The sequence below is a fragment of the Pelodiscus sinensis genome, chromosome 3 (genome assembly GCF_049634645.1).
Source record: "Pelodiscus sinensis isolate JC-2024 chromosome 3, ASM4963464v1, whole genome shotgun sequence".
Classification (NCBI taxonomy): Eukaryota; Metazoa; Chordata; order Testudines; family Trionychidae; genus Pelodiscus; species Pelodiscus sinensis.
The window spans coordinates 135,486,025-135,513,796 of NC_134713.1; positions in this window are offsets into that span (position 1 = coordinate 135,486,025).

A 27,772-nucleotide genomic window follows, 5' to 3' on the forward strand; every position below is an offset into this window, starting at 1 on the left:
ATTATTATTATATTAACATTGCAATAGTCAAAAAAATTGACCCATGTTAAGATGAATGATGTGTAAGAATAATACCTCAAAAATAAAGCACAAATTGAGATTGAATTTCTGCAAGATCACAAAAAGGAAAGATTTTTAAAACAATGTTGGAATTATTTTTAGTAGCAGATTTAGACTTTTTTTGTAAATGACACATCTAATACTTTCTATATAATATAGCCTTGGTAATGTTCAGAATGGACATTTTATATTTAGTGCTGTACTCAATATAGGTTTATCTTAATGGCATTTCCGTATAAGACTTAGCTAACAAAATGGGATAAGCTGTATGTTGATTTTATGTAGTGGAAAGATACATAGTTTTTGAATATTTATTCCATTTATGATGAGACATATGGGTGGCTATATCTTCCCAGATGTACAGCTTTATTATTTGGTGTTTAATTTAGGATGCTGCGTTATGACGACATACGGAGGTGTATGATTCATTCTGTTTAGGACAGAATAGAAGAATATATCATTAAGGGCCATTGTTCAGACCCATAAGCAATTTAATATGGGGTGGATTTTATTTCTCAGAGTGTTTCCTCCAGTTTTGGAACTGGTAACCACATGTAAAGGATTTATGATTTGGCTGAGTATTTGAGGTCAATCTTGTAGTGGAAATGCAGAAGACGATTGTGAGGTTGAGGAAATTAGGTGGTATACCACAATTGTTCCTTCTGTGCCTGCATTTTCTTACAGACCTAGATGCTCTAGGCAGACATTTGTGCTTTTTGCTTCTTATTATTCTTTTGTTATTCTCAAAGAGTAATCTGTTTGCTCAAGATGGTACAGTGTAGGAATGCACTGTTGACTTTCAACAAGTTCTGGGACAGGTCCCAAGGCCATGCACCTGGTATGGGAGTGCAGGAGGGCTTGAGAAGATCACATAGCTATCTTTGCTGAATGTTTCCCACCTGATCATGCTAATTATTTGGCCTGGGAAAATATGCAAAGTATCAACGATCTTGTTAGGTTCTCAAAACAACAGGTGTGATTGCTGTAGATCCAACAGTATATAAGTGCTAGGGATATTCCTAACATTGGAACCTCAGTGTAGCCCAAAGCCGCAGAAGGTGCTATGTATGGGTCACTGGGGTCTGTTCGCTGTCCTCCTTCAGGGAGTTCCTGGCAGCAGAAGGGACGTAGGCATTGCATTTTATTCTGAGAGCTGCTTAGGCTTAATAAGTATTGTACTTTCTTAATAAGCATTCCCTAATATTTGCTTAGTAAAATCTTTAAGCCTTCACCCAATTTGTGTGCTTATTGCCTCCGAATCCCTCAAGGGAAGAACCATTGCCTCTTGGCAATACAAATCTATAGTGGAGAAACCTGTATTTACAGATAGGAGTTCAAACCTTCTAATGTGTGATCTGGGAGAATAATATAAAATTAGAGAGACTTAAGCAAAGCTCAGAAAACCAAGATGGTACTGACATTATATTTCTAAATCTACATGGGATCTGAAAAGTAATTTTCCCCTTTTCATTAACAAAAGATGATAGCACATTTCAATTGAAACCAAATATGTCTATGTAAATTATTTGCCTCTTATGCAAGAGATGGGATTTAATTCATATAAATGCAAGGAGAAACTCAAACTGTTCAAAATGTACCCAGCCAGTCAACAAAAGTTGGAAATGCAAAAAAGTTAGTTCGATCAGTGATGGTAATGTGGACATCTTCTCCAACATATGGGACCACACTGTGAATCCCTTATGCTCACTAAGCACTCACTCATCTGACTAGTCATACTGTGTAGTCAAATAACTATCTGTTCAACAGTGTTAGTGAAGGGCTCACAGTCTGGGCTTGTATGATTTAAATTATTATACAGTATGAATTGTACAATCAAACTGCATAGTAGCAAATCTTAAATTCTGTTGGATTATTTGTCCCAATAAGGACTAGTCACATGAGTAAGACTGAGCACTGAATGCATTATTAGTTCTTAGAATGTTTGTGTCCTATACACCGTTCATTGAAGTCAATTGTCTTCAATGACATTAAAATTCTGATTCAATGAGATTTCATAAAGATGAGACTAGAATAAGATACTGAGTGGTTGTCACTCCAGGTCTTTGTATCCTGGGTTATAAAGAACTCCCACACATTTTATTTTAGTCAAGAAGGGGTAATTATGGTTTGTTTGTTGGTTGGTTTGTTTTTAGCTCCATTGACCTGAAATAAGAACAGGATTTACTCCATAACAAATTCAGCCTTAGTACAGGTTGGATTTCCCTTGTCCGGCACTCTTGGAATCTGAGTCGTCCCAAACAATTGAGTTTGATGGACAAGGGGAGGTCAAGGTCTTTACCCAGCTGTAGGCTCTGCTTCTGTGTGGGGCTGCGCTCCCTGCTGCCTACTGCTGCCTCCAGCCCTCCACCAAGCACACCTGGCTAGGGCTGCATCCCACCCCCATTGCGCCAGCCTCGGACAGGGACTGGCCCCACTTCCTCCAGCCCCGGCCAGGACGTCTCTCCTGCACTGCACCAGCCCTAACTCTGGTTGTGCTTGTCACCGCAACAGCCCTGGCCCAGGCTTTGCTCCTGGCTGCCAGCCCTGCTACCTCCAGCCCTGAGTGGGGCAGCACTCTTGATTTCTACCATACTGTCCCCACTGGGGATGGGCTCCTCACCACCAGCCCAGCATGGGCTGTGCTTCTGAACCTGGCCAGCCGGGGCTCTCGGGTCCAACAATATTCATGGTCCTGCCAGACCAGAGATGTTGCTGGACCAGAGAGTCCCGGAATTTAGAGGTTCAACCTGTAGCTTTCAGCTGGGAAGAAAGGGCTGCAGCACTGAGAACAGGGGATCTCTCTTATAAGCTAGGAGTGTCGGATTCTCTTCTAGGAACATTGGATTTTGAGCAATGCTTCAGATGGCAGCAAGCACCCGTTTGAAAATTCACTACTATTTGGATCTGAATTTGATAGAATTCCATTGACCTTTCAATCTCGACACTGCTTATGTTTAATGGAACAGTTAGTAGAGTAATGGCCCCTCTAATTAGGCTAGAACTTATTCTGTAGGCCCCAGCTCTGCTCCAGGTCTGTATAAGTGAATTCCTATGTGGAGCCCCATTAAAGTGAAGTGAATATTATCAATTTATTAGACTACATTCTATGAATGTCTTCATTTTACTATGTTTCTGTTTCCCCTCCCTCCAAAAAGAATCTTAATAAACATATATATAGGAAAACAGAATTAACTCTTGAAAGCTAGGCCAGAAATAGGTTGCCTTTATTATGTAATAGACAATATAACACAATGACTATAGTTTGGTAGAAGAGTACATTTAAAAACCTGATCTGAAGCTGTTAAAATCAATCAAGAGACTCGTCCTGATTCCGACAAGCTTTGGATGAAGAGAAGAAATTAACATTTACGCTTGTTATTTTTAGGTCACCATTTTGCTTTCTCTAAAACCAGAGCAACTCCTAGAAGGCCATGCCCTTATTAAGATTGTGGGTGCATATTAATATGATTATTCTCCCCTCTTTTTTTCTAGCTGTCCATTGCATCCCCTTTCTCGCTTTTTTATTCATCCTTCAGGCATAGGCATGGCCACTGATTTTGTTTGCCTCTTTCATGTCCAGGATAAGTGTTTGAGAAGAAATACCTCATCACTGAAAGCTTCTTGTCAACTGAGACTCATTGTTGTCCCTAGAGACAGATGCTACTCAATAAACTTGCCAGGTGGCTCCTTAAGGCAGTATTGAAGTAAGAATCAATGCAGATGAAGTTTATATCAGGTTCCATTTTAAGTTAGAACCTCAAATTGGATAGAATTCTGCTTTTTATGGTAATAACAATGGAGATCAAGTGCATCTCATAGGGTTGGATCTTCTGTCAGTAGCAGCAGGCATGAGACAGTGTGGTTCTTCTCGGCGACTTCATGAAGAGCTTAATTTAGGGAGGAAAACATGCCTGAGGTTCAGTATTTGTTATTGATCTTTAAGAACCCAAATTTCAATAATGGAGTATCTTTGAATTAAGTCTATCCGGAACACTTGCCTCTCCCCACAGGAGATATTTGTATCGAAATCTGGCAGATCGGCAAAATACTGTACCCAGAACATAGCCAGATTTACTAGCATGGATAACATGTCTGGGGGAATGTGCTGGATGCACAGTGCCACTCGCACTTGTACACAAACAATTAGAGATCCATGCATAGGGAATCCCTTCTGTAAATGCCTGGAGATCATGTGTAGCTGGCTTACATCTGACTGTGAAGGCTAATACTGACTACTTTTACACTGGCAGCTTCGTGCGCAAGAACTCTTTTGCAGAAGAGTTCTTGTGCAAAAACTCTTCCACAAGCGAGCGTCTACACTGGCATGTGCTTTTGCACAAGAGCATCCATGCCAGTGTCGATGCTCTCTTGCACAAGAAAGCTCTGATGGCCATTTTAACCATAGGGGCTTCTTGCACAAGAAATTCATATTGCCTGTCTACACTGGCCTCTTCTGGAAGAGCTCTTGTGCAAGAGGGCTTCTTCCTGAGAGGGAGCATCAGAGTTCTGGGCAAGAAGCCCTGCTTTTCTACAGTACAACTTCAGTTTACTTGTGCAAGAACGCGCGGCCAGTGTAGACAGGCGGCATGTTTTTGCGCAAGAACACAACAGTGTAGACACAGCCCAGGAGTAGTATCGTATCAGTGAGTTCTAAAGTAGGTAAAAGACATAAGCAGATAATGCTGACAGCAACTGTAAAAATTCATAGTTTATTTAGCTGCAAAAAAAATCCTGATTCCTAATATGTGCGTATGTGCAGTAGAGTGAAACCTGCTGCTGCGGTAATGACTCAGTGTGTACAACTACAAGTAAAAAGAGATTCCAATCTACCCTGCGCAAGTAACGAGACAAACACAGAGTTTTCCTGTTACAGAAGATGGTAGGAACTCAGTCTGATCAGGTCCACGTGTAAAGTAAAAAATATTACCAAGCAGACTTTAAAATGATGTGATTGTTAGGCTTGTTCATTCAAAAATGAAGACTGGAAGAAAACCAAACATGTCGCTCTTTCAGCACCCACTCCTCTGCTAATTGCCACAAGCCTTTTTCTGTTATCTTTCCACGAGTAAGTGGCAATCATGCTCCCTCTGCTTTCTACAAGCATCTTCTGAATGACATTAGCTATCCCATGCAGGGACACTTCAAATGTACCGTAGCTTTGTTACTAAGGCAACTGGTTGTGTACAGCAGGGAGCAGCCATATTTGTTCATCATTTCACATTCGTGCCGCCAGGGGTAATCTTTAAAATGGCATCTTTTTTTTAATCGCAAAGGGTCAGAACCAGAAGGGGCGATGTCAAACCGCATCAGAGAAACATCAGCATCAAAGCATCTCCAGAATTCTTAGCATGGATTGGGGAAACAAAACAACTGTGCTGTACTCAATCTAGCCATGTTTGTTCTATGCCATGTGATGTAGTGAGGGAATTCTCTTTGCCCATCAACACTGCTGCAGAAGATTTCTTTAATTAATCCAGTGCTGTATGACTCTCCTACTGTGCTTTGTCGAGGACGAGGGAACTAAAACTAGATCCCTCTATTATATTGCAGGGAATTGGTGTTGTGGTGTGTTTCCCTCACTCCCTTTTGCTATCAGTTGCTGCAGTTCTGAGACATGCAGAGTGTGTGTGTGGGGGGGGGGGGGAGAGGGTTAGCCTGTCATTAGCTATTCCTGCAATTATTTAAATTTTCTCAGTAAATATCCTGTGTTTGCTCTGCTAGTGTACATAATTCACTGATCTTTTGTGCTATCTTCTTTCTAGGGACCTGGGGTTGACCATTATAATCTTGCCTGAGCCCTGAGATAATTGACTAGGCATTAATGTGGTTGTCAGTATTAATATTAATTACCTCCAACAAATGACATTAAAAGGCTGTGCACTGAATGAGGCTCAGGTCCCTTGGAACAAATAGTATGTGATCATATAATTAAAGGCTGTATCATAATGCATATAAAAAGAGGCTGATTTAAAGGTGTACAGGCAGTCTTATCTCTGACATTTCTTAATTTCTTAGTGCTTGACTTCGCAAAGTTAATGTTCTTTTAATTCAGGGATGAGTGTATAAGTGCAATTTCCCACATTTGTTTAAAAAAAGGAGAAGAGAAAATTCCATTGCATGGACTCATTGATCCCTTCACGTGGGCCGGAAGCCATGGCAGAACCTGCAGATCCACCCACAGAGCCTCTGCCCCTTGAACTCATGGAGTCAATGATAGGAATAGTGGGTTTCATACTTGACATGGACCAGCCACTAGAGTGCAATGAGTTCCTTTGCCAGTAAGTATGCTAGGAACTTACTGCCAACCTGGCTCCTTTTGCTCCTGTCTCCTCCAGCCTCCCTACCCCACACTAACCATTGCAGGTTCCATGTTCCAGACTCATTTCCTTACCAGGCCCCTTCTCTATTTTCCTAATCCATATGTCCTAGTTTAAATCTCCTCATTCCGTTTTTCGGAGTCTCTGTCTTCCAACTCATTCTGTGGAAATGATCTGCCTCTGTCCCTGAGCTCTTCTTCCTAGCATCCCACCAGGCTCCTTATCCTAAATAACTTGACTGCCAGTCCCCATCTACCGCAGGTTCTTCATCTGAGGTCAGTCTTCCTCCCTCCCCTCCTCTGACTTCGTCTGTTTCCTTAACGAGCCAGTCCACAACTACCTCCTCCTAATTCCTCTATCGGCCATGCTCTTTGTTTTATGCTGCTCCCACCCCAGTCCAGCTCTTGTCCTCTACTCTTTCAAATCAAGCTATTTTGTCCTCCATGCTGCCTAGACACAAACAGAAGAAAGGGATACTGAGAATAGGGGAGAGACAGTCTCCCTGCTGTCAGTTCTAGTTCCTGTCACAACAGCAGTCCCTAGGAGCAGAAGCACCAATTACTGCAATGTCACGCTCAGACACTGCGGTTCTGGGCTGTTGCGTGTTCAGTCACTCTATGGGGATGGTGCCCGCACAAATGCCTGTACAAATTTTGTCTGGAAATGGATGACAGGAGAGGGATCACATGAGGATTACCTGTTGTATTCCCTCCCTCCAGGGCATCTGGCACTGGCCACTGTCGGCAGACAGGATACTGGGCTAGATGGACCTTTGGTCTGACCCAGTATGGTCTTTCTTATGGTCTAATGAGTTACTCATGAGATTTGTGAGGGGCTGGATCATGCTCAGTGCAGATGGAACCTTTGGAGATTTTAGCTGCCACTGAAAGAAGTCTCTTTTGATCATTTGCAAATTGAGGTATGTGTGTAGAGGGGAGGTGTTAAGTCTATAACTTGGCCAAAGTTTGGAATTTTTTTCTATGGAAAAAGAAAAAAGTTCCATCTCTGACATGAGAGCAATACTTTCACTAGCCAGATTTCAAGCCCTTTCCACAAAGCCTAGAGATGTTATAATGTCTCAACAAAATACAGTAGTTGGCAGACATTTATTTAATATGGGCAAAACAACATTTTCTGCTAATCTCATTCTTGGAAACCAATCAAATAATAATAATAATAATAATAATAATAATAATAAATGACCCAAGGCCTTTGCCATGGAAATTTTCAGCCTGAAAAACAAAAAATTGGAAAAATTATAAGCAAACAAATTCTTATAATGGGAAGCCTCAGGCTACCATCACTGTACACATCACTACCTTGTGCACTTATAATAGTCATGTACAAATGAGTGGATTATCAGCCACCGCCACAAATTGCTACCTCAGAATAAGTTGATGCACGTGCCAATGGAAGCTCTAATGAAGTGGCACAGAGGAGCTATGTCTAAATTGCAAGCGTCTCTCAGAAGAAACACTTCCAGAGGTGATCTTCCAGAAAAAAACTTTTTTCGAAAGAGAGCATCTACACAGCAAAATTGCAACGAAAAAGCGATCTGCTTTTTCAAAAGATAGTGTCTACATTGATTGGACACTCTCGCATTTCAGTTGTGATTACTGTGGACAGAGTTGCCACCAGGGCACTTGTGCTTTTCCCTGGAGACCTCTTGTTTCAAAAAAACACTCTCTTCCATGTCCACACATGCCTTTTCCCAAGAAAACCCCCTCTGTTCTTTCGACTTTCTGTCGAAAAAACACAATAGCAGTGTAGACGTGAGTGTAGTTTTTCTGGAAAAATGACCATTTTTCCAGAAAAACTCTGCAGTATAGACATACTCTGTCTCTCCTTCCTCTTTTAACTAAATGGAGCAAAGTGGATGACGATACCAGCTTAAGCTGTACTCTACATGTCACTCCCAAACTTTGAGAATAGATTTCTTCTATCCCTACTGTCTCTTCAAACACTTGCTTGAGATGGGAAATATCCAAAGTAACCCCAATATACATCCTTCTAATCAGGAATCAGACAAAAGGTGACTGGAACTGAGCCTTTGCTTCTGAGTTGTATGAACAAATGTACACAAATATTTCCTTCCCGCTGCTGCTGAATGAACTGTCAAGTAAAGATGCCAAACTAACTGCTGTGACTGCTACTGCACACCGAGAATCACCTGGAGGTGGAAGCAGCACTGAAAGGTGTGAAAATCAGAGGGCCTCATACTTCAGGGCCTGCATTTGCATTGAGCGATGGCAGCCTTAACTAAGGGGAGATTGTCATATGTCCATACTATTAGGGGATTCCCCACTCCGCCCCCCCCCCCCCACACACACACACTATTAGAGCCTGATCAGAGCCTTCCCAGGCTATTAGAGGCTATTAGAACCTCTCCATGGTCTATGGGAATCATTTAAACAATTTCAATGGGATTTCAATTAGGGTTTTAGTTTTTCACTTTTGTAAACAGAAACATTTGTAGATGCCCCTATTAATTTATGTAAGAAATAAAACATTTTTTCTTCTGCTGAATGTGTCCCATTTTATACCACTAAAGCTTTAATCTCACATTATTATTCACATATTTTAACCTTTTTAGTAGACTCTTTTATTTCAATTATTTTCTCTTCTTTTGCTTATCCTGCTCAGATAACTTATAGAAAAGTTATACTTTATGATAAGTTATTTCCATTTTCAAGCCATAATGATGCACATCACCTGTAGTGCCTCCAGAGTTAAGCATCTCTGGTTTTCAGATAATCTGATGAATACATCTATCATAACTGCCCTCTTTACCATTTGTTGATCTTCTAAGCAGTTTCAGTATTTACCAGGGCTAGTCACTGGGAACAGTTCATTAACCAATCAATCAGGCCATACATGTCAGATTGTCTTGTCAGAAAACAGTCCCAGGAGGCATCACCATGTCAGGGAAGTATTCTTGGGAAGAATATTTTGTGGTACATAAGTTAGCATCTCTATATAACAGGCGTATTCTATGCAGCAGTCTAATTGGCTTTCAGTTCATCCCCCAGGGACTAGCAATCAATCATTCCTCTAGAGGTCATTTGGACAGTACATTTTAGAGACTGTTACTAAATGTAATGGACTTTATTTGCTCCCAGCTGCCTTTGGCTTCAGTGGAAAGCAGGGCAGCAGGTCATCAGTAGTAGAAAGGCAGCCTGGAAGGGATTTCACAGAACAGCAAGCCCCATGACACTAACTATATTGGTGTGTGGGAGGGACAGCATACCCCCGGCAGCAGATGGCATCCACCAAAAAAAAAAAAAAACTCACAAGGTAGCAGAAGGATGTAACAATTCATTACACCCCCAGCTGGCTTCTGCCACTGGTATTCTTATGGTGCTTTGATAAAAAAACCGAAAGCTGTCCTTCTCTAAAAGATCCCCCAGAGGGTGACTCACCCAGAGTCTCTGCTGACCCAGGCAGGTGAAGAGAGCCCAATTTCTTATTAGCAGAAAAAGAACATAATTTATTTCTCAAGTGAAAAAACATCTCCTTGGGTGGTAAAAGCAGAAATGGCACTCACAAGTGAAAACTGAAATGTCACTTCATATATTACCCCAATTATCAGGTGCTCATAGGAGCACGGTATTCAGAGGCACAGAAACCGAAGAGAAAAAAAATCGAGTAGCTAATCTTGTCCATCCCTCTGGCAATGCAAAGTTAGTCCCTGAAATAGCTCTCTAGTGTTTTGTCTAGATTTAATGATGGAATTTTCTCTACTACTGCTGAAACACTGTTTCTACAGTCTCACAGATCTTTATTAGCAGGACAACTTCCTCAATATTTATTTGACGTTTCTCTATGTTAAGTTTCTTTGTATGACTCATAGAACAATAACTTTCTTTCCTCGGGGTTTATGATCTTTTGATACTTGACAGCTATTTAAAAGTTATTTAGGCAAATTCTGAATATTCAATTTTCTCTAGTTTTTCTTCATAACTCAATCCCTTCAGCCCTTAATCATCATTTTCCTATTAGATCAAAAAGAACTTGTTTTGTTCCCCCTCCCTTTTCCTTTTTTTAAAAGAGTATATTGGAATGGATCACAAAAATTAATCTGACCAGGTAGACCCCCCACAACCTGATACAATAAAGTTTTTATGATGCTGACCCAAGCTTCAAAAATGACTAGGGATTTTGGATGTACCAACTTGGCACTTTTTGAAAACCAAGCTCCTTCAAAGTATTTCAGGTTGAACACTGAAAAATAGAGGTAATCTAAACCCCTAATCATTTGTGGATATTTAAGTCATTGTGTTATATAAGGGTCTAAGAAATGACATGTCCACATGCTCAGTGCTGAAAGCAGACCGAGTCCTATAATGCTGCAGGAAACAAAGTACAGGGGAGGATGGTGAATTGGGAGAGGCGTGTGCATAAGAGATCCAGTAAGTACCTCATGCTAACTGCTCTCTACAGTTTTTTCTGCTTTACCCTTCCAGTCTCTGCATCTTGAACAAGAAAAAAGGAACCATGAAATCTGAGCGGGCAGATATAAAATGAAATTGATTAAATGTAGATGCAGCAGGATATTAAAATATAACTTTTCTCACTGTGAATGGGGGTCAACTATTGTTTGCGCTTTTCACAAATGATTCAAGTTGCACATTGTTGAAAGAACTGAAAGTCTTTAAAATCATTTTGAAAAATAAGCCACAAAGGTGACAGGCCTTGTTTTTACTACGTAGCTTGGTGCCTGTGGAGTATATGTCTGGATTGCTTGAGATACTCTATCATTAGAAGTCCTCATTTGGCATCAAATATTTGAGAACTTCTTCAGTGCCTCACAGGTGAGTTCTCTTTTCAGAACCTGGTCGTGCAAGCACTTGCTACCAGTGTGGTATGGATCCAAGTAAGTGCATGGAATTCAATCCACAAACTGTGTACTTGTTTTATTTGACTTGCAATAAGGGCCAGGTTCAAATCTGGTCTAGAGATTTGTTTAAAATAAAAGACATGATCATCTCTAGCCCCCGTCTCACATCTTATACCAATCCCCAGGTTTTAGGAATGTAGGATTTAAATCCTTTAGTCACCTTTGCAGGTGTTTTTTCCTCACATCCAAACACACAGGAGTAGAGTCAGGTGGAATTTTTCACTTGAAACTTTTTTTTCAGCAAACCAATGAAATTTCACAGTAGCAAAAACATTTCACAAATCTATATTGCATCCACCCAACTAAGTTGGCAGAACACTAAAAAAAAATTATTTCTTTAACTTTTTCTAAACACACAGGTTTTTTATTTGAAATGACTTTTATTTTCAAATTTTACTTCAATTAATTTTAAAAGGTTAAACTCTAAAATGAAGTGAAAAGATTCAGAAAAACTGACCAGTGTAATGATTCTTGTTTCTAACTTTTCTAAATTTTTTTAAACATGTATACACAGGTCTCTCCCATATACAGTCAACAGGTTCCAGTTGTCTGGGGTACGCCTACACCAGTGGTTCCCAACGCGGTGCCCGCAGGTGCCATGGCTTCCGCTGGGGCATTTATGTGCACCCACCTAGTGACCAGGGCCAGCCTGAGCCACTCTTGCGCCCTGGGCCCCGGGCCCCAGGCCCCAGGAGCCCGGCGCTTGCGCGTCCCCCACCCCGGGCACGCGGCGCATGCGCGGTGCTACCCCCAGCCACCCGGCAGCCCCAAAAGGTTGGGGACCACTGACCTACACTATAGAGAATGATAGAAGCTGAAGCTGTCAATCTTCCAGGGTTTGAAATAGCGGGTCTGGTTAAGACAGCTAATTTGAACTAAGAGGGGTTCTCCCATCAATGCTAGTACCTCTGCTTTTGCAAGGATTAAGGGAAGTCAAAGGGAGAGTGTGCTCTCTTCAACTTCCTGCATTGAGGACAGCACCAAAAGTCGAGTTAAGGTATTTCGACTTCAGCTACACAATTAACGTAGCTGAAGTTGCATATCTTATTTCGACCTTATCCCATAGTGTAGACGTACCCTTAGAGTTTTGGTGTCATCTATTATGCATCTCAAATTTTAGGCCTATAATAGTAGATAAGGAAACTGCAGTTGATACCCTGCAAACAGAGGCTGCACTTGTTGAGGCCATGGGATCAGCTCACTACTAGCAGACTGCTGATTGGACATTTCTTAGCATAAAGATTACTATTCCTGTCATTCCTCTTTGTCTGAGTATTTAGTGCTGCAGCTGGTCAGACCTCCTAAGACCCTGACCCTGCCTTCTTGACCTAATTCTAGTTGCTAGCTCTGTCATTGACTCTTTGCATGACTTCTGCTTCTGACTCCAATGTAACCCTTTGTGTGGCTTCTGATTCTGGTTGGTATGACCCTGACTCTCCTCTGGACTCTGACCATTACATCATACCACCCACGGAGGGACCCTGACACCCAAGTACTGCCACTCAAATTCTATCTTTGAAGACAGAGGGTCCTCCAGTCACTTATCTATTGAATCCCCTACTACTGCTGCTGTGTTTAAACTAGTATGTTGTAGGATTTGACTGGTCAGACCCATCCACAGGCAGGTTATATCAAGTGCAGAAGACAGGACGTCTGTCCCTCAATAATGAAACTTCAGTAGGGGAACTCTTTGCCAAAGGAGATTAGCATGTGTCCAGATCTGACTCTGTTGAGATCTAAATGTAAAACACTTTCAGTAAAACCTTCCCTGAGCAATTCTCCCCAAAGAAGAAAGACATCCCCTTTTTTTTAATTCTTAGAGATGTAGGCAAAATACTAAATGATAAATGAGACTGATGAATTGGTAAAATTGCAGAAGCCTCCAGGAGTACATTGCTGGACCCATTAGACTGCATGAAAAATTTCAAAGTTAGGGCAAGCAATAAGGCACGTAATGCAAGGACTGAACACACTCCAGAGACCCATATTGGAGTAAGAGCTCTGAGAAGGAAAGAGGCTTTAATAATCTGAAGGAACAGAAAAAGGCTATTGGGTTTATAGACATGAAGAGGCTTGTAAGGGTAGACCATGTGACCTATTGCAGCTGGGGATAGATTGGAAGGCTAAGACAGGAGAGGAGATAGAGATAGGAGCAGGGAGACAGAATTCAGAGGAGCAGGTTTTGTAACATCTCAAAATATTCAGAATAAGGCTTTTTTGAAGGGACCCTCCAGCTTATTTTGAGGACAAGTCTTGTAAATTGTGTCAAACTGATTCCAGATCAGAAAGCTATCTCAAGCAGAAAGCTGAGTACTATCTACATCAAAAGATCTCATTGCCTTCTGTAGTCACTTATACCTGTGCATTGTGAGTATAAAATACCCACAGTTATGATTTAGCATCATTCTACAACCATTGCATGTTTATTTTGCACAGATGTAGATGAAGACAGATGGAGACAGGCAGTGGAAAACTCAGGCCCTTCTTTACCATTTTAGTACAGTTCTTAATGGAAGTAGCAGTCTGCATGCTATACAGGATGACCTTGTAGATTATTTTTGTGTGCGGTAGAAATTTTTCTCATGTCCAAATAAATTATGTTCCCAGCTAACTTTCTTTTAGCTGCTTGTATTATTTCCTTGCAAAATTCCATCAGATTTATTAGGCACAAGTTTGATTTTGAAAGCTAGCTATATAAAATGAAACACGCTGTCTCTTAAAAGTATAAATTATCCACATCGCAAAAACTCATTTTTTTCGCGATTAATCACAAGAAAGGGTTAATTAATCCCTCTCAGTAGTTGCTAGGTAACAATGTCATTCCCTTGGAGAATATTCATCTACTGAATCTGTTATGCTGATGTGCTGTTTCTCTCTTGTTCTTCACTGCTAAAGACCATTGTCATGCAATCTACTGCAGATTTTCCAAAACAAACTCTAGGATGTTGGACTTTAGGGCTTGGGGGGGAGAAGTCTCCCCCAAATCCCTCTACTTCTGAGAGCTGCACACAGTTAGTAGATCTCCTCTTCCCCTCCACCTCCCAGACACTTTTCCCTTCTCTGGAGTCATTCTGACACTTCTCCACCATCTGTTCAATTCAAATTCTTCCCCTGCCCCTCTAAAGAGGATGGTTGTGACTCATGTGTGGTTGAAAAGTTAAGTTCCTAGTGGATTTAGAGGTGGATAGTGCAAAAGTGAAATTATACATGGACTTCAAACCAGAAATGCCCCTGAGCAGGAATGTCCATAAATGTCCCTATAATCATGGAAGTGAACTGAAGAAAGCTTTAAAATAGCTTCTTGAAACTATGACTTTCTAAAGGCTTTGCATTAATAAAATCTCACTTCTTTCTAAGCCACTTAGCTTTTGGTATTTTATTTTCTCTTTCAATGGCTTTTGAGATTATAAAACCTTACTTCCCATTCTTTTTCTTTATTTTCAATTAATTTCAGCCTTTTAAATAGCTTGGTCATGATGCCATAAAGTTGGACAGATCAGTCTCCATTACTGTTACCTTCTCCCCCTTATCCTCAAAAAAAAATTCAGAAACAGCTGCTTCTAAGTTAGGTCATATTAACCCAATCTCATTTTTATCTCACTCATATATTTTAAATCTGTTTTACTGAGACTTTTCTTCCTCTCCTTTAGTTAATCTCATCACTGAAGAAAGTCTCCCTTACTTGCTGATCCACCATTGTTTGTCACCTCTTCCTTACTTCAGGGTAAATATATATTGCTGAATATATTTTCTGCTTAAATACCTGACAGTTACCTATCCAGAACAAGCGAATTTTAGCTGCAACACACTTTGTACTATGACAACTATAACATGAAATGCTAACAAATGTTGTTACATAAATGCAATCCACAAAAAAAAACAGAGAACAAAAGTATTAAAGATCTTTCAAATTAAATTTTTTAAAAAGTTGTGACTGCCAAATTACTCTAAACCAATGTGTTCCCTACTCCATCTTTATAAAGATGGCTAAATGTGCTGTTGCTGGAACAGAGACTCTGTACATGTTGCCTTGGCTGACTAAAAAGCATATCACAACAGATTGTAGTACAAAATTAAGAAGACTATGCCCTGAATTTTTGTCATTGAGATCCCAAGATGCAGGGTGTAGCAAAATTGCTATTTAGTAAAGATCACAAAACTATACTTAATTTTCATTTTAAAGTGACACTAGAGGTTTCTTATTTAATAGAGTGAGGCTAAGAGCAGGAAGAGTGGTCAACTGGATAAAGCACAGGACTGCCACTTGCCTCACTGTGCCTCAGTTTCCCCAGCTATAAAATGGGAATAAGGATACTGACTTTTCTTTTGTATAGCACTTTGCAATCTACTGACAATAAGTGATATAAAACCTAGGTATTTTATTAACCCACAATTTCTGAGGATGTTTATTTGGATAGTGCTTTGCTTTCTTGAAAGTTTTCTCACTTGTCTGTCTTTTAACGATTTTTTTCACGTGTTTGTGTCTTTCACTTTTCTATCCCAAAACAAAGTGTGCAAACCACTCCATCCCAATGAAGCTTTAGTATCGGACAGATCTATGCAGGTGTCATGTGGAGGCATTGGAGAATACGGCTGACTGAAAACTCGCAAACTAAATATATTCCTGTCATAAAATAAAGTTTAGTCAAAATCAATATTTTCCAAGTGCTAATCTAAAGGAATCACTCTCTTTCAGAGTAGTATTATTGCATTGTCCTGATGTCTCATGATTAGAGTGGACGGGGTGGGGGGAGTTTCCTTCAGATTATTTTTGACTGAAAATTTTCATTTTCGACTAAGCAACTATCTTCATGGGCTTTTTTATCCAGAACTTGAAATCTTTTCTGGCTTTTGATTTTTCAGTTTGGGGAAATTTTTTATTTGTTGAAATTTTCCATGAGGGAAAAAAGTTCCAAGCAGCTCTAACCCTGGGAGCTGTAGTTCCAGTTCTCCTTATGGAAGAAGCTCAATCTATTTAGCTTAACAAAGAGCCAGGTAAGAGATGACTTGAGCACAGTCCATAAGTACCTGGATGGGAAACCCACAATGCACTGTTCTATCTATCAGAGAAAGGTGCAATATGAGCCAATGATTGGAAGTTGAAGCTAGACAAATTCAGACTGGAAATAAAATATAACTTAATTGTGAGACTGATTAAGCACTGGAACAACTTGCCAAAGGTTAGGGTGAAGTCTGCATCAGTGGCATAAGAACATAAGAACGGCCGTACTGGGTCAGACCAAAGGTCCATCTAGCCCAGTATCCTGTCTGCCGACAGTGGCCAGTACCAGGTGCCCCAGAGAGGGTGGACTGAAGACAATGATCAAGCAATTTGTCTCCTGCCATTCCTCTCCAGCCTCTGACAAACAGAAGCCAGGGACACCATTTCTACCCCCTGGCTAATAGCCTTTTATGGACCTAACCTCAGTTTTCATTTGAAAGGTTTTTTCCTGAAAAATTTACTCTAGGGATTGTTTTCAGGAACTTCCATGGCCTGTGTTATAAAGAAGCTCAGAGGAGATGATAATAATGGTCCCTTTTGCAGGGGCGCCATTTCAGATTTTGGTGTGTGTGTGGGGTGGGGGTGGGGGGGTGAACTGTGCATGCCCTGATGGGGGGAGGGGTAAGAGTGTAAAAGCATGGGTGGGAGGCAGACTGAAGACAGCGACTTCAACAGTGTTATTGAGTATGTTCAATACAAGCCAAGCAGCAAACTGGAGAGGGGACTGGTTCTATTCGCCCTCCCCCCCCTCCCCCCACACACACACATCACCTCTTTCTAGGGCTACTGAAGCACTGGAAAACTCTAAGTGTTTGTGGGAGTGGGAGGGTGGTAGATAACTGACAGGAGCACTGTATCTCATTTCTATAGAAAAGAAAGACAATGAAACTAAATATTAGACCCACTCAGCCCTAATAGTAACATGTTCTGACTTCTTGTGGCAAGTCACTTAAGGGACACTGGTTAGCCTTAAAATTTTAATATATATTTTTACTTTCTTACTAACTGCAGAGAGAGAGACACTGTCAGGCAGTGTTCCCTCTAAGCTGCGTGGCAGCACAGCTTCCCAGGTGATTAATCAGCCCTGCCCAGTCAGTCAGCTCCATGCAGGGAGCCCTGAGACTCTGACTGGGTGTGTCAGGACTCCTGGGCTCTATCTCAGCTCTGGAAGTGGAATGGGTCTTGTGTCTTACAGCAGGGGGCAGATACATTTGGGCTCTATATAAGATCAGAATGGCCTACTGGATCAGACCAATGGTCCATCTAGCTCTGTATCCTGTCTTCCAACAGGACCAGGTGCTTCAGAAGGCTTGAAAAAAGAAGCAATCATCAAATGATCCATCCCCGTCTCCCCTTCCCAGCTTGGGCATACCATGCTTTTAATTAAAGGCAATATGATATTTTCTGTCTTATTCTCTATTCCTTTCCTAATGATTCCCAATGTTCTGTTTGTTTTTAAACTGCCACTGCACACTGAATGGATGTTTTTGGGGGACAATACACAATGATTCCAAGATCTCTCTCGTGAGATGCAACTGCTAACTTAGACTCTTTCATTTTTGTATGTGTAGTTGAGATTGTATTTTTCCACGTGCATTACTTCGCATGTATCAACACGGAATTCCATTTGCTCTTGTGTTGCTCAGTCACTCAGTTTTGTGAGATCCCTTTGTAACTCTTTGCAGTCAGCTTTGGATTTAACTATTTAGAGTAATTTTGTAGTATCTGCAAATGTTGCTCTCTCACTATTTACCCCTTTTTCAAGAACATTTATAAGTTTAACAGTACTGGTCCAAATTCAAATCCAGCAGCACAACTCTTGTTGTTACTCCCCCTCCATCCCCCCCCCCCCCCCCCCCCGCAATCTTTTAAATACCTCGCAATGTTTTCATTATGATGTAATGATCCTTCAATTACTTGAATGGCCAGTCTTTTGTTACTCTTAAGCACCCACCTCCCTCTTTTTATAACAAACTCCCTGCCCCAAAGGCAAGCTACAAGCAGTTCAAATTCTATTGCATTTAAGAACTGCCTCTGGAGCCAGGGCATATAGCTTTAAGCAGACATTAAGTATGAAATCCAGGGGTTCAAACTTTAAGTGGGGCTACTGCCCCCTAACCTGCCTACATGGAGCACTTGCCCTTCTGGCCTTGGAAACAGTAATGGCCTAGTTCCCTCAGTGGGTTATGACTCCCACAAAGCAGCTCTATCTTTCCCTGTAGTGAGTAGAAATATCATGAGACTTATCACCTCCTTGTAGGGAAAAGCTCAAGGGATTAAGGTTTTATAGTCTAACAGTTTTCAATTCACCATTTTTTTCAAATGCTTTCAGATCTTTATACAGAGCAGAAGCTGAACTCTAGCAAGGTAAATGAGTTCTGGCAATAATAAAGCAAAACCTAGAAAGGGTCCAATGAGCTGTATCATTGTTGATCCATCAGACATATGTCCTTTGATTCAATCCATATTTAGCTTTAAAAAAAAATTGCAATCCATGTAAGTGTGGAGAAGTACCTTGTGTTACGCTTTAATGAAAATTCAGAGATGGTGTGTGCTTAAATCCCTGAAATCAGATTCAAAAGAAGAGGAAATCTCCAGATTCGTAATGAAATTAAGGAAACTGACAGTGGAAAGCTAAGCTTTGCCTGCTCCAAAACCTGGTGAAATCAATGGAAAGATTTTCATCAACCCCAACATGCTTTATACCAAACTCCAGTTGAGCGAGCACTTGACATAAAACAGAAAGTGCAATATTTTCATAGCCGAGTGGGTGATTGTCTTGAAGGAAACGCAAGCAATCAATGCTATACAATCTTTTCACAACAGTGGAATCTTCTATTTAAATGAATCATCCAATAAAATCGATACTTCTAACATACTCCATCAGGCAGTTCATCAAAATATTAAATGATGAAACTATCAAATTTTTAAACTAAAATAAATAATTTTATGTCAATACAATTATCTTGACAGTATGTCATCTTGTCCTCTTCGGCTAGCTAGTTTCAATGGTTTTGTTTCATTATCTGTATGGGATCATCGGTTCTCAGATGGGGACGGCTATTTTCTGGATGCTTTTTGTGTCTATGATTCAGAGAAGGAGAGAAAGCAACATACATACTTTACCTCATCTTCTCAATTATTTACTTCATTGTTCACTGTTTTAAGTGAGTCCAGTATGTCTGGAACAGCAGGCAAACTGAAGATCATTCTGTATGCTTTCTGTAGCATGTTGTGAGGAGAGGAGCATAGCTATATTATCTCCTGCAGGGGTCTTGCAGTTTGCCACCTTGCTCAGAAAAAAAATCTATTCGAAGATTGCTATAATTGCTTTGGCTTGAAAAACATCACTCTGCAAAAGGAAAAGGGATATTCATACACTGGTACGAGTGAAAAATAACAGAACTAAAGTCAGAGAAGATAACAGACTTACATAATATTTCAAACCTGCAGCTCTTTCTTCTCACATGCAATTCCCTTCGTCTAGTGCATCATCTTCCTTATGTGCAATTTACCGAATCCTCTGTTTTCTCACAGAACAGGATTGGAACCAGAAGGGCTGTGCAAACCATTCAGGGACTGGCTACTGATAGGTTTGCAGACTAACATTTGCAGAATTAGGTTCACAGACTCTGAACATTCTTCTAACGTTTCTAAGGCTACATCTAGATTGCAAGTTTCTTCAGAAGAAGCTTTTCTGGGAGAGATCTTCCGGAAAAACATTTTTTGAAAGAAAGCGTATACACAGAAAAAGCACAACAAAAAAGCAATCTGCTTTTTCGAAAGATAGCGTCCACATTGATTGGACGCTATCTCGCACTTCAGTTGTGATTACTGTGGATGGAGTGGCAACCAGGGCACCTGTGTTTTTTCCTGGAGGCCTCCTCTTTTGAAAAAACACTCTCTTCCGCGACCACACATGCCTCTTTTCAGAAAAGTTTTTTCAGAAAAAGGCTTCTTCCTCATAGAAAGAGGTTTACTGCTGTCAGAAAAAACCCTCCATTCTTTCGACTTTCTGTCGAAAGAACACAATTGCAGTGTGGACTTAAGTGTAGTTTTTCTGGAAAAATGGCTAGACATACCCTAACAGTCCAGTGCTTAAAGTAGAAGGTCATCATTCCTCTCAAGTTTTATGGGCCAAGAGAGCACAGCAGCTCACAATATCCTCGTGGGAACATCTTTTTGAAGATCTGGCCCCCCTGGTAGGAGTAGAACAATTTTGAAAACTGTCACTTATGTGCATAATGAGGTAGCGATGGATGGAAAAAGAACGCTGCCAAAATGTTATTTCAGAATAACTAAGTTGTTTCGAAATAACGCTAGTTATTTCAAAATAATGTTGTTGTGTAGACGTACCCTAGATCTATAAAATGCCACCGGACCCTTTATAGTTTGTACTTTACTCAAGCAACTCAAATTATTTTAAAACAATTCAGTTACCTCTGAGCTGGGATTAAGTAAGGTATATGTAGGAAAGGTCTTCAAACAACTGAAAAAGGGAGAGGGAAATTATAATACTTTTCAGTCTTAACTGGAATAGTTGCAACTGCTCTGAATGAAGTCGTTTTTAAAATTGTTAAATCAAAAAAAGTTTATTAAAATTTCAGAATTTGAAGGGTTATGGTAACAGGACACTGAAGGAAAGAAGTAACTATAAGAAATTATTTCTGATGAGAGCTGTAAGTTGGCATTTTAGTGCAAGAAAACATATTTCTGCCCTCTTCCACTTTTTTCAGATGATAACAGTTAGGATATTATAGAGTAATGCTAATGCGTTTATTTGTTTGAATATCAGTAGAGAACACAGGCAATAAAAGCTACTGTATGATTCATTAAGTGCCACATTAATTTTCACACCATCTTTTAACATCCCAATAGCATCCTCTTATATAACCTTTAAGAAAACTCACTGATAGGCATTGGGTGGGGAAAAAAACAACCACCATGGACTGAAAATAATTGGAACATAAATACAGATACTGCAATGACTTAATATCATAAAACATATTCAGAAAGGCATAAAATTGCATTTATGTTTATAAAAAAAAGTGAGACTGGTGGTTTTCCATCACCCCACAGTAAGACTGCAGCTAAAGTAAACAGCCACCTTTCTCGATGACACATTGGAGAGTTAAAGGGACTCAAGAGTAAACAGAGAATGAATTTACCACCGAGATGGATTATCTAGCAATTGAATTACCACCATAGCATATGACTCTGTATAAGCAGAAGCTACCCTTTATTTGAGGGATAGAGCCAATGGCTGGGGTCTAGGGAGGAGGTTGTAAGATTTCTTTTCTCTTACCTTTTGCGTTGTGGTTTTATTTGTTTAAGAAGGATACTGATTATTGTTTGTTTCCCAGTACAGAATTATGGTTTGTTTACACCCAATCATTTTTCCTGCTGAATCCTCCCAAGCAAATTGTGATTATGCCCCTTTAAAGGTGAAAGATTATAACAGCTGGGTATGTTTGCATAAGGCTAGAATGGCAAGTATCAGTCATTTTGGGAAGCTATATTGTGACAGTTGATATGAAGCATGCTCCATCTTGGGAGGAGCTTAGACTAGGCCACCCTTGCTGTCCCTCCTAGCCCTATGGTTCTATGATATTTGACTTTTGGGCAAGTGAGGCCCAACATACCTAAGTGTGGAGACAGAAGAAAGTATTTGTGTGCGGTGATTATGGAAGTAGAGTATGCTGGGCTTGCAGGTGAGACAATACCAATGCCGTGCTTATAGAAACTAGATGGATAAAATGCTGAGGTGATGGCCCCAGTCTCATAGGGGAGGGTGTTGGAAAGAGATTGACTGGGTCACAGCCTAAAATGCTACAAGCACAAGCCACAATGGACATGTTCTTCATCAGAGCATTTCACCAGTAGTGGTCTCTTCAGTATACAGTAAATGGCCTGAATTTTTGTCTGTCTGTGAGCACAACTGACAATTCTCCTTAGCCCCAAATTAGAGGTCTTTGAAAAGATAATCCATCTTGTGCTTAGCATCCTAGACCCTGAAGGTGCCAGCTGAGGTGAGTGCACCTTGCTGGCTAAAGAATGGAGCATTATAACAATGGGTCAGAGGGAGACCCCTCACTCTGTTCTCTGTAATAAAGATGGACTCAGGCTGGGGCAGCAAGAGTAGGTCACAGTGACAGGACAACCCTGCTAAAGCAGGAAGTAAGGTGTGCTTTATCCCTACCGAGTGGTGTCTTAAAAAGTGTGTTTTACTTCTGCACTGTTTACTTAAATTATTTCTACGGTTGCTTCCCCTAATTGTATATCACAAGCTTGCCAGGATTTCTTCAGTGTTTGTCTGAGCTCCTAAGCATGGAAGTCCTTCCCCTCCATTCCTCACAACTATTTTTGCAAACAGGGTAGGTGGCTCATCCCATCACAGTAAATGTTACTTCCTCTGATCTTCCCTGGGCCAGAGCTTTGCCCTCCGCCACCACCTGGCAGCACCTCACCCTGTGCTGTACCCTGGCTCTTAGCCCCCCCACTTTTACTCCTCAGCCTATCTCCTGTTCCTGGTGTTTGACATCCCCGAGCAGTCAATTTCCATCGCCAGTTCAGACCCTGCCCATCCCTTTCCTCTCTGTTTTTCTTCCTTTTCCCCTCTTTAGTCCTCGGAAATGGTTGCAGCTTTAGCAGATGTTCCACCCAAGCAGCACTAAGGGTATGTCTACACTAAAAAGTTAATTCGAACTAACAGATGTTACTTCAAATTAACTTTGATAGGCGCTACACAGGCAAACCACTAGTTCGAATTTAATTCAAACTAGCGGAGCGCTTAATTCGAACTAGGTAAACCTCATTCTACGAGGACTAACGCCTAGTTTGAATTAAGTAGTTCGAATTACGGGCTGTGTAGCCACTTAATTCAAACTAGTGGGAGGCTAGCCCTCCCCAGCTTTCCCTGGTGGCCACTCTGGGCACCACCAGGGAAACTCGTCTGCCCCTCCCAGCCCCAGAGCCTTTAAAGGGGCACGGTCTGGCTACGGTGCCCATGCCAGGTGCAAGCCTGCCAGCACCCAGCCAGCAGACCCTGCACCTAGCATGGCACGAACCAGCCACCCGCTGCCACCCAGCCCTCCGCCTCTTCCCGGGACCAGTCTGGCGGCTCCCAGGAGCCTGCCCAGGTCCGCAAGAGGCGGGCACCCACCTGGTCTAGTGCAGAGATCGTGGACCTCATCCATTACCTCCACACTAGGCACAGGAAAGTGACCGTCTAGGGCAGGATAGCTGCCAGCCTGGCCACCCAGGAGCAGGTTTGCATGAAAATCAGGGTGGTCAAGTGAGACCCCCGACCCTGAGCTTAGAATGGCCGTACTGGGTCAGACCAAAGGTCCATCTAGCCCAGTAGCCTGTCTGCTGACAGCGACCAACACTAGGGACCGAAGGGGATGGACCGAAGACAATGACCAAGCCATTTGTCTCATGCCATCCATCTCCAGCCTTCCACAAACAGAGGCCAGGGACACCATTTCTACCCCCTGCCTAATAGCACTCCAGGGACCCAACCTCCATGAATTTATCTAACTTCTCTTTAAACTCTGTTATAGTTCTCGCCTTCACAGCCTCCTGCAGCAAGGAGTCCCACAGATTGACTATTTGCTTTGTGAAGAAGAACTTTCTGTTATTAGTTTGAAGCCTGCTACCCATTCATTTCATTTGGTATCCTCTAGTTCTTCTATTATGGGAACTAATGAAGAACTTTTCTTTATGCACCCTCTCCACTCCACTCCTGCTTTTATAGACCTCTATCATATCCCCCCTCAGTCTCCTCTTTTCTAAGCTGAAAAGTCCCAGTCTCTTTAGCCGCTCTTCATATGGGACCTGTTCCAAACCCCTGATCATTTTAGTTGCCCTCCCCTCTCCCACCCTCTCTCTTCCCCTCTTCCACCTCCTTTTCCCAATCTCCCCAGAGGTTAAACCCCCCCCCCCCCACCCCGAGTATTGTTAAATAAAGAGAGTTTCTATTTTTGAACACACGTGTCCTTTATTTTGTACGTCAGGAATGGGGGCTAGGGAGGGGTAAGTGGAAGGAGGTGAGGGTGGAATGGGGTACGAGCCCCCGATGGGGAGGACTGGGGTGGCACTGCGGGCTCCTCGGGGTGGAAGCTCTCCTGCAGCCCCCCAATTGACCCTCCCCCGGATGGCAGCCTGCGGCAAGTGCAGCTGCGCTGATGGCCGAGTGCTGTGATGTGCCGAGTGTGGGTATTCAGGGCAATCCAAGCCAGGACTGCTTTGCTGTCCCTTATCGAGGTAGACAAGTGAGCGGGGAACCCCTGAGAACTGTCTGTCCGGGGTGGGGGTCAGGTCCCTTTAAGCACAGCCCTCGGCTAGCCTGAGACAGCAGCCCCACGCTCTAAGTCCTAATCTGATGCCCTGCCGGCACTGCTTCCGGCCAGCCTTAACCTCGGTTCAGGGTCTACTCAATGTGGACATGCTAGTTTGAATTAGCAAAATGCTAATTCGAACTAGTTTTTAGGTCTAGATGCACTAGTTCAAATTACCTTAGTTCAAATTAACTAATTCGAATTAAGTTAGTTCGAATTAGTGCTGTAGTGTAGACATACCCTTAGTGCCTTCCCGGTTGCTGCACCACCAGGCCTGATCTTGAGGTCCATCCCATTTTTTGTGCCCCCCACAGCTCTGTGCTCTGAGCAGCTGCTCAACTCACCCTACCCTAGTTATGGCCCTGTTTCTGATGAAAGTACAAGCCACTGCTTGTCTGTAATGTGTGCGCAATGATATAATTGGAAACCAAATTAGAGGCTGTTACCTGCCCTGGTAAACCTACAAAGGGCTAATGCATATATTTGGTGTGTGGGTGGAAGCATTTGTAGATGTGAATGCCATGAGTTCTGCCTTGAGGCAAAGACACTCCGTCTGCTTTTAGGCTAAAAAATAAAAATGACATTGCATCTATTAGCCATGACCTGAATAGAATATGAATCATTCTCTGTAACACTTTCACCAGATGTAAATTAGATGCCAAACTATAACAGCGAACATTAAGAACAACTAAAAAGCAGTTAGCAAGTTTAAAGCTGGATTTCATTGATGTGATTCTCCATGCCATTGACAGCAGTTTTATACCAGTAGAAATCCATTGACATAAATGAAGTTGCATTAGCATAATAGATTGGAGATCTAGGCTCCATTTCACCAAAGTGGGAACTGAAAAGAATTTTGGGTTATAGTAGCAAACTTTTTCTTGTACAAAGTGTCCTTTCTGTTTCTCTGAACTGATATGATGCATATCAGTTTCGAATGTGACTCATCATTTTTGAGGATCAGCTAATCTCAGTACAACCCTTCTCTTTAATTCACAGCCTTGTCCCCATACTATTTTCATTAATGTACATGTTACTTAGTTTCCTTGTTACATCTCCCAATTCAGTGTCCTCTGGGACTGTGTTACTCTAGCTTTACACTGCCAGAAATATTTAACAATAGTGCCACAAGGGCATTGAATAGAAATAATGCCGTGGTAAATAAGTGCATTAATGTATATTCCTTTGCAACAGCAGGGGAAGCTAAAACAGTTCAAATTATATTGCTTTACTGCTTATTCTTTTTCTTCAGCCTGTTGAAAGAGCTTCCTGGAAAACAAAAAAATCCATCTCATGGATAATTTTGAGGTTCTGATGTTTGTTTTTGTTCACCATTAGAAAAAAAAATCCTGACACTTTTAGTAATTTTTCTGTGGGTTGGTGGTAAGGCAAGACAGAGCCAGAAACCCTAGACTAGCAAATAGTATACTGGTTAGTGCAGTGACATGGGAGACCCAGTTCAACTCCTTGCGCTGTCTGATTTGTAAAAGGTACTTTAACTGGTTTCCCACATATGGACCTTAACCAACCGATTGATCTCCATCCCACTCTCTAATATTGATCAGAAATTCCATCTTGGACTTGAGAAAATCCTCCGGACAAATTTTTCATTGAAACAATGTTTAAAATTTGCAACAAGCTCAACTTATTTACAGCCCAGGGGTCAATCACACTACTCTTTAGATCACTGCTTATTTTGGCTCAGGGACTTCCCTAAAAGTTGCACCTGTTGTATCCAGGCTAAATTTGGACTCCAGATTTGAAGATATTAGATATTAATGATGGAAAGCATAAAAAGACAAAGAGATTATTTCTTTTCGACACTCCATATTATGTTGGACTGAACCCATGAAGATCCATATAGTTACAGGGTTGTAAAACCAGAATGAGTGAGATAAGATTCATACCCTAAAAAGTTTATCTAGTAAATGTAAAGGAAGCCAACAAGTTTTGAGGGTGTATATAACATATAAAGACCTAGAACTTCAGATACTGTGAATTGGTATAGTTCTATTAACTTCAAGGGAACTATGCATATTCATACTACTGAGGAAATGGCCTATATCATTACTGATTTGCTCATTTTTACTATGCTGCTGTAACTTAAATACTGTTCATTTTTCATATTGTGAGCTGTCCTAAGACATCCTAAGAGTGCAGAGAGACTACTGCAATGCGGACTTCTCCACACACTAAATTTTAGTATTACTTCAAAGCTAAACCTCGCTGAAAAATGGTTTTCCCATCACAAGAAAATTTGAGATTTCAAAAAATGTTCCAGTCCTGAATCAAGAGGAAAAGTCAAAATCTCTTTCTTTTTCTGCATGTTTTTTCCTTTAAATTTCAAAGTTAAAAAAAAAGTTTTCAAACTGAGGAAAAAAATTCATTTAGAAAATATAAAAAGAGGAAATTGAGGCAATTTCAATTTTCCCCAATTTTGTCTGATATAAGAATTTTGTTGAAACTGACCTTTTACTCTATGGGGTTTCAGTTTTGATGAATTGACAATTTTCTAATAAGTGGTTTTTTTAAAAAAAAATTCCTAACCAGTTCTATACACAGCTCTCACATCACTGAAGTAAAGAGTTTGTGACTCATGATTACCTCATGACTTGATATCTTTGATACAATTTGGATTTTTAATTAGTTGAATTTTCCTTGTCAGTTTTTAACAAAAGGGTCTGACAAAGTTTTTCTTGATGAAATTCTGTGCACCCTTGGAAGCTTGAAAATGCATGATTCACCACTGTGATCTAATGTTACACTGACATAAAACTGGAATAACAGGGTTGGATCAGGATCAACAAGATTAAATTAGAAGATTTTTAATTTAGAGTTTCTAATTGGGGAGAGAACACCAGTTTATACGGAGGGATCTGCAAAAAAAATGTAGAGGAGAGAATAACGGAATGACATCTCCAAGAGGGAAGCTGTTACTAGTGTTCTTATTAAAGATAATATGCTATCGCGCTGTAAGATAAGGAAGATGGGTAATCACTGAGTACAGCATTTTCTTAAGTGCTATGACAGGACCATCAATAGGTTATGAATGCAATACTTCACCGTCTTTATTGGAAGTTTCACCTGTGGAAAAACCTTGATGCACAACTTCAGATAGTTAAGGCATTGAGAAGCCCAGTCCCTATTTAAACCACAT